This window comes from Lycium barbarum, chromosome 9 (assembly GCF_019175385.1).
Source record: "Lycium barbarum isolate Lr01 chromosome 9, ASM1917538v2, whole genome shotgun sequence".
Taxonomy (NCBI): Eukaryota; Viridiplantae; Streptophyta; class Magnoliopsida; order Solanales; family Solanaceae; genus Lycium; species Lycium barbarum.
In genome coordinates this window covers 2,032,950-2,046,076 of record NC_083345.1, presented here as the reverse complement: position 1 = coordinate 2,046,076, position 13,127 = coordinate 2,032,950, and the positions used below count along the sequence as shown (strand labels likewise).

Here is a 13,127-nt window from a genome sequence, read left to right as displayed (position 1 = left end):
GTATTCTGCAAAACAATTGATAGGATCTAGCTGCTTTTGCAACTGCCCACCTGTCAAGATGAAAACAATTTTATACTCAACTAAAACCAACTCAAATAGCTGCCAACAATTCACCAAACTAATACAAATACATAAAATATTAAACAACTTCAACAATTAAAAAAGGAAGTGTTACACGATTTAGTCTACTTTTTTTTCAAACTTTTCCAAACTCTTGTCATTAATCCACATATGATAGAACCAAAAGAAAACATTTCAATTAATAGAAGGTTAAATAGCTTCTAATTCATTTCCAGGAACCAGCAAGACAAAGATACAGTAATTTGTGTGGGAAAATATATCAAACAAACCAACAACAATAAGCAAAAAAAAAAAAAAAAAAGAAGAAGATAATCAAGCTCCGCCTCAATTCCAAACTAGTTGGGGTCAGTAACAGATGAAACATGAGAACTCTCCGCGGTCACCCATCCTAGTACTATTCTCGCCCACGCACATTTAAAGTTCTGACAGGATCTGGTGCATAAGTGTTAGTATGATTCCATCCCTCAAAAAGATTAATTTTTACACCGGCTATCAATCGAAGACAACCTCAACTCAAGTAGTTCTTTCATCTTAGCACCTTATCTCGTACGAAGCAGCTTTAGTGATATAACGAACCCACTCAACTGTGTTGTAGCCACTCTTCTCCCACACCTGCACATAATTGACTTACATGAAGCAGATATCATACCAAAACGAGACCACTATTGAATTGTAAGTTTGGCAAACATACCTTAAGAAACCGAACACGCAAACCAGATGCTGTAAACATGGGAACCTGCAAAGCACAAAAAATTCATCATGAACTCTAGCGCCAATAGAATAAACCACTGCAAAACAAGGAAAGAATGCCATTGTCGAAATTAATTTACCCCACCCCACAGAAAGCCTTCCAAAAGATCCATACAAGGGATAAAGAAAATCGTCAACTTAAGCGAACACAGTTATCAGGTCTCTCAGGAGGGATGGAATCATTAGCTCAACATCAGCACTCAATGTTCGCTCAGTTTGTCCTGGAAATTTTCTTATCTTGCACCAAGTTGTCCATATTGAAGATCTGTTTTTGAAGAAGCTAGCTTTAATGCAAAAGAATGTACATTACATGATTAAGATTAAAATAGTCAAAGTTAGCAATAGTAAATCATATAAACACAGATTGATGTTTCAAATCAAAATTCATTCCATATCAAACCTTAACATTCACTTCCGTACGTGTACGGTCTAATTCTTTGATAGTTGGTATTACACGGAAAGGAAGATTTACTCTTTCAGTAATGCAGTACCTGAAGAGAACCACGGGTTAACCATTTCAGGCACTGTTATATAAAAGTATTCCCATGAAAATCGGTATAATCTGAACCTCCTCCAAATCAAGTGATGTACATATTTTCACAATTATCTAACCAAACCAGTATATACACAATACCCAACCAGGAAAATGTAGAAATCAAAAGCAAAATGAAACTATAAGAAGAAGAAAATTACTTGGCATACACATAAACAAATCCAATATTGAAACATGAAAGAACAAAAGATCAGGAAAAAGTTAACCAAATATTCAAATCTTTATTGCATCAGTAACACCACTTTGCAAATGTTGCTATTATCAACAGAACTTCCATGGATATTAGAAGAAAAAACCCAGCTTCCTATCACAACCCATAAACAGAAATATACAGAAAACCAATAAAGTTTGCAACTTTACTCATTATTTCCCTTTGTATTATGCATAACAATCTTAAAAAGACATACCTTTGACTTTAAAGTCCACATGCTTTCAAGATTTTCACTATGTAGAACATTCCTTATCTAAACCAAAGTAGCAAACAAGCATATACACCTTACCCAAAAAGGAAAATTTAGATATCAATAGCAAGATGAAACTGTAACAAGACGAAAACTACTGGGCATACACATAAATAAATCCAATACTAAAACATGAAAGAACAAAAGATCAAGAAAAAGTCAACCAAAAATTCAGTTCTTTATTGCATCAACAACACCACTCTGCAAATATTAAAAGGAAAAAATCATTTTCCTATTACCCCATAAACAGAAAATATACAGAACACCATAGCAACTTTACCCGTTATTTCCCTTATCAATATGCATAACAATCTTAAAAAGACATACCTTTGGCTTTAAAGTCCACATGCATAGACATATTTTCTATAAAAGGTTTAGAAATCAATAGCAAAATGAAACAACAAAACAAAAAAGAAGAAGAAAACTATTGGGCGCACACATATAAATCCAATACTGAAACATGAAAGAACAAAAGTCAACCAAATATTCAGATCCTTATATAAGAAGAAAGACCAATAAACATGGCAACTTTACTCATTATTTCCCTTCTCAATGTGCATAACAATCTTAAAAAAGACATACCTTTGACTTTAAAGTTCACATGCATTCAACTTCCCCTTTCTTAACACAACTATATATCAAATTAACAAACGTCAAATACAAAAAATAAGCGCGTCAATCAAGAATCAATCTTTAGAACCCTATAGCACAAAAGAAGTAAACAGAGATAAGGCTAAAATTCATAATTGATCACTGAGTAATTATCTTGTAATTAGTTTCCTGGATATTTTAATTTTCAGATATACTTCAATAGATTTTGTGAAGAATGGAAGATAATACACCACAAAATAAATAAATTATCTGCACCTTCAAGCTTGGATAAGTTCCCTATATTCCTTTACATTATCTCCATTTTCCCAACCAAAAGTTCACTCTATCTTAATTTGTCTTCCAAGTCCTACTACTCCTTAGTTCCTACTATATATCTATTCCTAGAAAACACTGCAATGATAACATGTGAAACGACTCTAATCTAACTCATAAAAAAGGTACTAAAACTGGTCAAACTACTAATGTTCAAAGTGATATATAATTGACATAGAGAAATACTTGTAATTATTAATTTGACTCAAAGGTACTATTAATTTTTTTGACGGTATCTCTGTTCTGACATTTTATCAAACACCACATAGGCTTCTTTAAGTCGCCCTCTGGAAAAAAACACTACAAGTGATTTAGTATAAGCAAATAAATCAAAATTGGACCAAATCAAAAACAGTGTATATTGAAACAAATGAATCAGACTAAAGCTAGTCTCCAAACATAAACAAAATAAGCAAAAATACCCTATTTTGACTCTCGTATTCTGAACGACTTCACACAAATTAGGTGTTTAGTCACTAGCTCCCATTGGTATTTTGATAATAAATCTTATGAGGTACAAGCTATATATATCCACAACTTGTTTGGAGTAAGTTTTACATCAATGAGGTCACCCTGAGGTTACCCCCACAACAGTAAGCAAAGATATTCCTTTAATAAATATTGAGATTAATCAAGATACATAAAGCAAGCTGCTCTTTAACCCAAAAAAAAAAAAAGTTTACCTCTTCCAACAAGATGTTTTTTGTTGAAGGATCCAGTAACAAGTTAATTTTGTCCCCAGTACTGAAATAAAGGCTATATAAAGAGATCACCGCTATGCCAACTTCCTTAAATAACCAAAGAAACAAGTAGAAGTCAAAGCTAAGGTATAGGCATATTAAAGGGCAGAAAGTGAAATTCCAACAGTAGGGCACATGGCAAGTCAATCAACACTACCGTGGGCCATATTGAACAATCTTCATTCAAAACATCCAATTTGAAAAGCTAAAAAGAGGGGAGAAACACAGAAGAACTTACAGGAAACAAGAATCAGTCCCAGTTATGAAGAATTTTCAGAGCCTTGAAACAGCTGCTCAGCAACAAATGCATCCTGTAAAGAATAGCAATAAGCTAATTCCCAGAAAATAAATATCACACCATTAGTTGCCCTCAAGACAAGAAGCAGAGTATGTACATACATCTGAGTTATGAGTCCAAAAACATTATTCTAGAAAAACCATATGTAGCAAAATACTTCATGATGATCTTCTTTCTTTAACTTAACTATCAGAACTTCGAGCAAACCGTGCAAAAATAAAAATTTCTGGAAGCCAGATACGAAAGTTGCAAACTTCATTTAACATGGATACAGTTCCCATATCAATATTTTAGCCATATACATAGTCATATTATACTGTCAAAAGAAATCTACCTTAAAATCCAACAGACGGATTGTCCAATTTCTAAAACTAAAGCCTCTCAAGCAAGGAGACCAAATAATTCACCTTTAGCAAACTCAACAAACTAAAAATTACCCAGTATCTCACACCAAACATAATCATCAAGCAAAAATCAGCACCAAATACCAAATTAAAACAAAGACAACAATTTGGAGAATCAACAAGAAATTTGACAACCCAAAGAATTTCCCTTTGCCAAACTCAACAAACTAAAAATTACCCAATATCTCACAAACAAGAATAATCATTAAGGGCAAATCAACACAAATATACCAAATTAAAATAAAGGGAAAATTTTAGAGAATCAACAAGAAATACTTCAGCCATATATATACAGTTCCCATATCAACATTTCAGCCATATAAATGGTAAAATAAGCTGTCAAATGAGGATTATTCTAACTTAAATCCAACAGACAATAGTTCCAATTTCTAAAGCTTGGGAGACCAAAGTATTCACCTTTACCAAAGGATAAGTTAGGGCTTACCTAGAAGATGGACGACGTGGGCGTGGGTAGGGACGGTGGCGGCGTGTGATGACCGGCAGGAACGGCGGTGACGTCGCCGGAGTTTCTAGGGTTAGAGAGAGAGAGGGGGAGAGAGAAGTGAGAAGAGAGAGGCAGAAATGGGAACGAGTATACGAACGGGTATAATGGGTCTTTATTTGACAGATTATACCGACCTCATGAGGTCGGTATAAGTAAAATATTTTATTTTTTATTTAAAATAATACCGACCTCGTGAGGTCGGTATTCTTTTAAATTAAAAATATATTTAATTTAAAAGAATACCGACCTCACGAGGTCGGTATTATTTTAAATAAAAAATAAAATATTTTACATTTATCATCAAATAAATTCCCGACCTACTGAGGTCGGTATATTATTTTTTCAAATTTTGGTACAATATTACCGACCTCATGAGGTCGGTTTATTTTTAAAAAAATTAAAAAATACGTATTATGACTTTACCGACCTCATGAGGTCGGTTTTTTTCCCGACCTCAACTGAGGTCGGTTTTTTGAGGTCGGTAAAAGCTGTTTTTTTAGTAGTGTTTAGGTGGAAACATTTAACAGAAGGTGGCATTAAATTAGTCCATTTAGTGGAGGAGCACATAATCATTTTGTGCATTAACTTATTATACCCCACCAAGCATGCTAATGGAAATATTTGATCATGAATGATGGCATGCCTAGTGGGGCACGTGTTATCATGGCTGGCAGCATTATGATTAGTGGATGACAAAGCCTAATTCATAATTCATCTGCTCAAAGTCAAACTAGAGAGAGAAACACTTCATCTTCACCGAAGTTCAGTTGAAAGAGAAAAAACCACACGGCCATGGCAGCTTTCTGAAGCTCAAGGCCAGCTCCTTTTCAACACCATTAAATTGTTAATCTTCATCTTGATTTGGAGAAAGAATTATGAATAACCATGGCTACCAAGCTCACGTCCATGGCAACCCTTAACCCACTTCAAGTGTTGCAAGAAAAGTTAATTTCCTAAGGTGTTCTAGGCACTTAAAGGTTAGAGTTTAAGTTGAAGAAGATGAAGTGGTGCAAATGATGCAAGTTATTGTAGGGCTGTCCAAATTAAATTTGAGGTAACATTGCGTTCCTTTTTTTTCTTTTGTTATGAAATTGGGGTTAATGATGTTGTAATGGACGTGATTTTGCGGAATAAAGGTTATTATCTATAATGGTATTTATTGAAATTGTATCAATAATTATATACTGCTTACAACTAATTATAAAAGTTAATATAATCAACCTATATTATATACTTAATGGGCATTGGTATTTAATGGTTAAAAATAACGATTATATATAATAACTTATATTATATACTTATATAATAACGGTACGGGCATTGGTATTTAATGGTTAAATAAGTGGGCTGGGCATTGGTTAAAAATAAGTGGGCTGGTTGTTATCATGATAACCTATATTATATACTTATATATATTATATCATGATAACCTATATTACAGTACCCATACATGATTATATCAAGTCTAATATGCTTGTAATTTAGTATTGAGGTAATATAATGGATATCTGTAACACTCCGTAAACTTGAACTAGGTGTGAATATGTAAATATCTAGTGTCAAGATGATATTTTATCTATATGAATCCATTCGTGATGAATTCGGGTGGAAAATGGTCGTTTTGAAGTCAAACTAACTAGTGAAGTTCTTAAGGGCTCTTAAATTCGCCTAAGTTTTGGTTGGTCTGTCTTCTAGGCGATTTTCGTGAAAATGTGTTGCGAATTTGGAAAAACTTCCTCAATGAAAGTTGTAGATCTTTGAAATACCTTTCCAACCATAGGTCGTGGGCCTACATGTGACATTGGGATAAGGAGATATGGACGTTTTAAGACAGACAGGTCAAGCTGTTGGCCCAACCCGATTCCAAATCGGGTTAGGCCCATTTCCCTTGATATTTAAGGGAAATGTTTAGCCTTAGCAGCCTCATTTCTCCTACCAATGTTCAGAATTTTAGAGAGAGAGAGAAAGTGGTGAATGATCAAGTTCGAGGCCCCGAATCACGAGGCTCGTGAAGGATAAAGTATAGTACAAGTTGTTGCCGTCGTTCTAAGCTAAAAATTGAACTTGGGGGATGTTGTGTTCGTGGTGGCTGCTCATATAAGGTATGTCTAAGATTTTAATGATGTTCTTGTCTTGATCCTTGATAGATTTAATGGGTTAGAATAGAGAAAATGACATTGAAAGTTCGGTTATAATTTTTGCATATCAAATGGCTGTTTGGGGGCTGTTTTATGATAAATTTCGTGGCTGTTTTGGGGCTGCTTTGTGATAAATTTTGTGGCTGTTTTGGTGATAAAATTCGTGGCTGTTTTGTGATAAATTTCGTGGATGTTTTGGGGCTGTTTTGTGACAAATTTCGTGGCTGTTTTGGGGTTGTTTTGTGATAAAATTCGTGGCTGTTTTGGGGCTGTTTTGTGATAAAATTCATGGTTGTTTTGGGGCTGTTTTGTGATAAAATTCGTGGTTGTTTTGGGGCTGTTTTGTGATAAAATTCGTGGTTGTTTTGGGGCTGTTTTGTGATAAAATTCGTGGCTGTTTTGGGGCTGTTTCGGGATAAAATTTGTGGCTGTTTTGTGATAAAATTCGTGGCTGTTTTGGGGCTGTTTTTGTGATAAAATTCGTGGCTGTTTTGGAGCTGTTTTGTGATAAAATTCGTGGTTGTTTTGGGGCTGTTTTGTGATAAAATTCGTGGTTGTTTTGGTATGATTTAATGGATATGATTAGTTGGATATTGATATAAAATAATTATTAATATTGTTGTTGATGTTGATGTTGTTGATAAGTTGTTATTCTTGAATTTGGAAGCATAAACTTTATTCAAGATTCTTTAAATGAATGAAAGAAAAAGCAATATTTTCATGTTTCTTGAACTCTAATTTATGTCTAAATGGTGGTTGATGTGTGTGAGGGGACAAACTCACATTATACCTAGATGGCAACAAACCTTATATATGTATAAGCTATTATGAATGTTTTCCTCTATGGGAGATGCTTAGTAATGCTAGTTAAGAGTTGGTAATGACATTTTCATTAGTGAATTGGGACATAGAAATCTTTGTAAAGAAGTTGTACGTTTTCAAAGCATTGATTAGAATGACTTATTCTTTCGATATGCATAATGAACGTTAATGCTATTGATGGTGTGACAACTTTGAGACAATTTGTGAATCGGCTTCTATGCTATGAACTTTGTTATGATGTTTGGCCTAGCTACTCGGGAGGAAGGGTAGCCACTATGGATCCTAGTGTGTCATTGTCTAGCCATTCGGGAGGAAGAGTGGCCACCGCTGGGTTCGCTACCCGGGGTGTGGTTTATGCCTAGCTATTCGGGAGGAAGGATAGCCACCGCGTACTACATAGTCCGGTGTGATTTATGCCTAGCTATTCGGGAGGAAGGATAGCCACCGAGAATTATATATTCCGGTGTGGTGCGCTATGCACGATATGCTTGATTCTTGGGCCTATATTGGCATGTGTGACATTCTTATTCTCTTATTCTCTTATGGAATTGTTGATGACTATCTTAATTGATTAAAAAGGCATATTTGAAGTTGTAACTTGACAAGAGGCTTTATAAATGGGTTTTGATGCTTATTATTGAGATACGTAAACTGAATAACTGTCTTTACGTTGATTTTCAAGACTAATTTCTTTATGTATTATGTACTCTATTTTCTTATTACTCATTGTCCCCGAGGCACTCACTGAGTACGAAGTACTCAGGCATACCATTGTTGTTTTTTATGGTATGCTAGGTAACGGAGAAGAGCAGGTTCTTGAAACTCCAGGCATTTAGGAAGGACTTGCTGTTGCGGTTGATTTGGTGAGCCCACATATTCATTCGTGGGACACCCTATTTATTTACTTATTTATTACATTAGTTGTCCGGGCTGCGTCCCGATGAGTCAGACTATTACTCATTTATCTTAGAAGCTCCCTAGTATACATTTGTGGGTAGTTATTGAGTTATTGATTAACTCTTGGGCACGTTGTTATGTTTGACTAGTATAGATAACTAAAGAGTTCCACTGATTTAATTCTTATAAGCACGATTTGTTTACCTTTATTTTATAAATTGTTGGAGGCGAATGTTGAACCTGGCGGGTTCAAGTATTGTTATTGTGTTGTTTAGGTTCTTCCGATGTTGTTCATGACATCGGATGCCGGTCACGTCTACGGTGGGTTTTGGGGCGTGACAATATCTAAGGTTATTATATCTTACCTCATATCAATATATTATAATGTATAACTTCAGGTAATTATAATAACTTGTAGTTAGTTATAACTTCTAATTATAAAAGCTAATATAACTTAAGTTAATACTAACCATTATTAGTATCGTTATTTTCAAGTTTGGATTTTGTGGAACTATGAGAATTGTTGTGGTGCTATGTTCTTATGGATTAGATGTACATAAGGTTGTTGGTGTTGTTGTTGTGATTTGGAATTAATTTGGAGTTCGCATGGGGTGAATTATTTAGAAGAGATGACGCCCGAATTATATGATCCTTAGATAATGGGTGAAATTATTTTTCAATAAAATTCCAAATCTGCCTTTGTGAGCCCAAGGCCACTTTTTGGAGTGCGGTTTTGGATTTTGAATATAGGTATAGCAATATGGGCGCTATTAGATTCGTATTCTAACGTAGATTATATATTTGATAGACCTTGTCCGTTCGGAAGCACTTCAGAAGGAAAAAGCTTTGGCGTGAAAGTTCGTGACACCTGTTCGGCATTGAGGTAGGTTACGGCTTACTTTATGTCTATACTCCGGTTAGTAAAACGTATGTAGATAGTAGTGGTTGACGGGAAAAGTATGATAAGTCTTCAGGCATGGTGTGGAGGTGAATTCCATCTAGGTTGGTATTGTCAGTTGTTATGTGGGCTTGTCGCCATTATTGTGATATTGTTATGTGGGCTTGTCACCATGGTTGTGATTTCATGTACTTGATATAATTCCCTCTCTATTGTTATCTCACTGGTCATATGGAAGAGGAAGGTTATTACTGAGAAATTGAATATTGAATTGCACTTCCTAGTATGAATCTATGTAACCTATGGCTGCGGTGATTACTGAGGATGATTTCATGCGAGGCATGCATCCCATATTCTATGTGCTATTTGATGTAATTATCACCTAGTTGTATCTTTATCACATACTAGCTCACTCACCTTATGAAAGGGAAGGGTAATATTGATTATTGAGCCATGGACAATAATATGACTTGTACTTGTTTATTGCATATTGGTGATATAGTTGAGACTGATATCATGCATGACATGCTTCCATATTACTTTTATGTTGTCCTAATGGTGAGGAGAGTGATTGAGAGACTCCGAGGTCTTTGCCGGAGATTGAGAGTGACAGAGGGACTTCGAGGTCTTTGCCGGAGATTGAGAGTGACAGAGAGACTCCGAGGTCTTTGCCGGAGATTGAATAGTGATTGAGAGACTCCGAGGTCTTTGCCGGAGATTGAGAGTAATTGATAGCCTCCGAGGTTTCTGCCGGAGAGCACGAGTGGTACATGGACTTCGCGGGTCCCTCATGGGTCATGACTATGAGGCATTGCCATAGCATCTGTGTACGAGAATGGAGCGTGAGAGGTGACTACTGCATTGCATAACATTTACATAGCACGACATTGCATTGCATAGCACTCCATTTGAATTGCTATTCATACCATTGCATGGCACATTCTCTGATTGATTTTTGATTTGTGAACTATTGAGTTGTTGTTTGTAAGTATTTATTTTAGAGGCTTGATGGACTCGAGGTTTAGAGATTTCCCCCTAGGCTTATAACCTGAGATATTGAAATCCCTTGTGACTATCGTTACTACAAGACTTTCATAAGTGCTAGAGTTTTGACTGTGTTTGATTACTTATCTGCTTACTTGTTAGTTGCTTCTTGTTTATATGCGTGAACTAACCGTTGTCGGCCTATGATACCTACGAGCCTTGTGTTGTGCTCATACTACTCGTGCTACACTCCTTGTGGAGTGTAGAGTTATTTTCAGGTGATGTTCGGAGTCTCACGACCTTTTCGAGGCATTCGTCAAAGGCGTTTGGGTGAGCTATTTGAGATCTTGCAACCCAGAGTCTCTCCTTAGATTTCTGTTGTTCTCTATCCTTAAACAGAAGTCGTATCCAGTTTGAATATGTTATCTACTTCAAATTGTAAACTTCTTAGAAGCTCTTGTATGAGTCTAGACCAGGTTTTGGGAATTTTTATAATAAAAGTATTTATTCCGCATGTTGTATCAAATTAAGGTAGTTACCTGAAGGGTTCGCCCACCAGGGAGGGTTAGTGTGGGTGCCCGCATGATCCATGATTTGAGTCGTGACATAAAAGGATATAAAAGGAAAAAGAGTTTCACCTAGATGTATGTTAAAATTGATATGCAAAAGGCATATATACATAATTTTGTTGAATGAATATTTCTGAAACAAGTTCTGATCAGTGTGAATTTCCCAAATAAATTTGTAAAATGAATTATGACTTACATTAAAACAATCTCTTACTCTGCCATTATTAATAGAAAGCCATCGATCAGTACCACAGAAGAAACTTAGATAGGGTGATCATTTGTCTCCTTTCTGTTTGTATTAGTAATGAAGTATTTCAATAGATGTTAGAGAAAATAAAGTTTCAAAGTGGGGAAGAAATAATCCGACTTTGATAGAGTAATCTCTGTCCTTAAGGAATTGAAGTCTCCCACTTCATTGTTGTAAGGAGGTGGCAGAATTCCTCCAGAATTTTACAAAGCCTACGAAATTCAAGATTCAGCAATTAACTTGAATTTCTCACAAGAACAGAATTGTGTTTTGTAATGAGTGTTTAGAGAAGAAGAAGAGAAGAAATCAGTGTATGTATGTTATATCTTTATTTTGAAGCAGTACAAGGTGCTTAGAATATATTAGGTGTCTGTTCGCAGCAGACACATCTATTCAAAGATGGCTTTTCGTAACAGAAACATTCTTTAGGAATGTGCACTACAGCTATAAACCGAAAACGTCTTAATTAATTTCAAACTTAACCACGACGTTTAACATCTGAAAAGAGTAGCTTTCTTTTCTATAAAAAAATCATTCTCTCTTATACTCCCATCAACACTAACTATTCCAACAATAGCTATTGAGGCAAGAACTTGGTTTCAAATATATCATCCTAAATGTGCAGAATTGGGCATCATCGATCCAACATGGATTTGCAGATGATTTATTACTATTCCCTCCATCCCAATTTATGTGGCAGCTTTCACATTTCGGCATTCAAACAAAGTTTTCTTTGATCACAATTTTTTCATGTCTTTCAAATATTTTAAATTGTCAATTATTGTGACTTATAGTACTTTTTACGTAGTTTCTAAAGATGTGAGTTCTATAAAAAAACTTAAAGAGTCTTTGTCCGAATACATAGTCAAAATTAAGGCTCTCGTAATCCGAACTGTGCTACATAAATTGGGAAAGAGGGAGTACTATTTTGTAGAGGTAACATGGTTTCTGTTCAGATGCTACATTTATCAGTGTTTACTCAAAAGAATATCATGCAAGCTTCTGGCCTGGTAGTAAATCCAACAAAAAGCTCCATTTATTTTGGTCGTGTGAAGACTGAAGTTCAGCAAAAACTATATATATATATATATATATATATATATATATATATATATATATATATATAACTCTAGCTGTAACTATGTACTACATGTAGCAGGAGAGGAACACGAGAGTGTTCCAAAACAAAAACAAAAAAATGATAGTTGAAGGGATAGTTATAAGAATTATAATCCAAAAAAAGTACTTCAGAGCTAATTAATCTGAAACCAAAGTTTGCAAAGAAGTTGCAAAAGCTAAATTTTTATGCTAATTAAATGTTTTAAATGATCATGAAATGAGAAATAGGAAAACTATTTGTCTTTGATGCATACTGAAACTGGGGCTGCATGTCCAATTTTATACCAATTATTTTGAACTATAAATGTTTTCAACTTTGATAACAAAAAAATTAATTAGAAAAAGCAGTGGTGGAGTCCGGATTTTTTTAATGATAGTCAAACCTGGGTGCTCTATGAAAATTTGAACTCCCTTTGCCACTGAGCTAAGCTTTTATAGTAAACGTTGAGTTTGAGTTTTGTGCACGGTTAGTGTACAAATTTTTTTACACCATCAGGTAAATTAGAAGATAACCATGGTAATTTTATAACTACAATTTAGGGGAAAAAATTTAAAGACCAATAGAATCCTAATTGTGCTCTAACAAAATCTGTTCTTTCCTTTTATGAGGTAAATTGTATGAATTTCCTTTTTTAACGTAGATCAATATCTAATGTTCTTCAAGGTTTTTTTTCTGAACTAAATCATCATAATCAGTTGGGAAAAAATATCATCATAATCAAGAAGAAGGATTGTTA

At 34.9% G+C, this 13,127-nt stretch overlaps 2 long non-coding RNA genes across 6 annotated transcripts; one reads left to right on the top strand and one right to left on the bottom strand.

The window, feature by feature from the left end:
* Positions 1-239: 239 nt before the first annotated feature.
* Positions 240-4,810, bottom strand: LOC132610869 (uncharacterized). 5 transcript variants are annotated; one of them, XR_009571347.1, is made up of 7 exons: positions 4,657-4,810; positions 3,748-3,840; positions 3,453-3,557; positions 2,428-2,476; positions 912-1,322; positions 773-817; positions 240-693 (listed from the first exon to the last, which is right to left on the bottom strand). It is a non-coding gene; the product is annotated as an uncharacterized LOC132610869 (long non-coding RNA). The 5 variants fall into 5 exon arrangements; XR_009571349.1 differs by having other exon boundaries at positions 917-1,322; XR_009571351.1 differs by having other exon boundaries at positions 3,748-3,820.
* A 455-nt stretch (positions 4,811-5,265) lies between these two features.
* LOC132610614 (uncharacterized) lies at positions 5,266-10,923 on the top strand. The gene is made up of 3 exons (XR_009571193.1): positions 5,266-5,770; positions 9,382-9,456; positions 10,722-10,923. It is a non-coding gene; the product is annotated as an uncharacterized LOC132610614 (long non-coding RNA).
* The last annotated feature ends 2,204 nt before the right edge of the window (positions 10,924-13,127 follow it).